At 31.0% G+C, this 1,035-nt stretch overlaps 1 protein-coding gene across 1 annotated transcript in view; it reads right to left on the bottom strand.

Moving 5' to 3' along the window:
• The window catches only part of cps1 (carbamoyl-phosphate synthase 1, mitochondrial), an 80,995-nt gene that overhangs the window by 1,074 nt on the left and 78,886 nt on the right, over positions 1-1,035 (bottom strand). The window lies entirely within an intron of this gene.

Raw genomic sequence — 1,035 nt, 5'->3', positions numbered from 1 at the left:
CCAGAGACGCCACGTGATGTGCAGTGACTGGGGATCGAACCTGGGACTCTCAGGTCCCAAGCCGGCTGCCCTGCCTCTACACCATCTCGGCCCCAGACAAAAGGAGCAATAACTAAATACTGAGTGCTGTACATGCTCATACTTTTCACGTTCATACTTTTCAGTTGGCCAACATTTCTAAAAATCCTTTTTTTAATTGGTCTTTAGTAATATTGTAATTTTCTGAGAGACTGAATTTGGGGTTTCATTAGTTTTCAGTTATAATCATCAACATTAAAATAAATAAACATTTGAAATATATTAGTCTGTGTGTAATGAATTAATATAATATACAAGTTTCACTTTTTGAATGGAATTACTGAAATAAAATCAACTTTTTTATGATATTCTAATTTTATGACCAGCATCTGTTCTGTGTTGAATAATAATAAAAATAAAAAAAATACTTAAATGCATATTTTTAAAAAGCTAACAGTATGGTATTAACTAAATGCTAACAATTAGAAATGGTAAACTTGTTTTTTGTTTAATGAAACAAGACTGGTGTTGTGTGTAAGGCTACTTTACTTATCAAACTCAAACATTTTGATTTTTCTATTCACAAATAAAATCAGGCCATTTTTAAGTATCACTAATTAACCAAATACAGTCCATATTTGTTGTTATTGCAAATGTGATTTCTAATGGCTTAGTTTTATGGCTGCTTATTTAATTCAAGCTAATTTAGACCCATTTTCCATAATGCACTTTTGCAACAGCATCACCAAAGACTTGGCATCTTTTAGATCCATACAGCAAATGTCAAGGGCAACTGTTTGATTATGATAATAAAACTAAAAGAAAGTGGCAGTATGTGTACAGTGATTTACAAAAAAAAGTCACAACACAAGAGTCATAAGATACTTAACAAAATGAAGGTCGTCAATTCACACTAATTTAAACAGCCATGCCATCTAATGTATGTAGTGGACCAAAACATAACATTTATTTATAATAAATATAAAAATGGCTTTCAAGAATCTAAGAACAACATAT

Source organism: Nematolebias whitei, chromosome 13 (assembly GCF_014905685.2).
Source record: "Nematolebias whitei isolate Nwh7 chromosome 13, NemWhi1, whole genome shotgun sequence".
Taxonomy (NCBI): Eukaryota; Metazoa; Chordata; class Actinopteri; order Cyprinodontiformes; family Rivulidae; genus Nematolebias; species Nematolebias whitei.
This window is presented reverse-complemented; position numbering and strand designations above follow the sequence as displayed.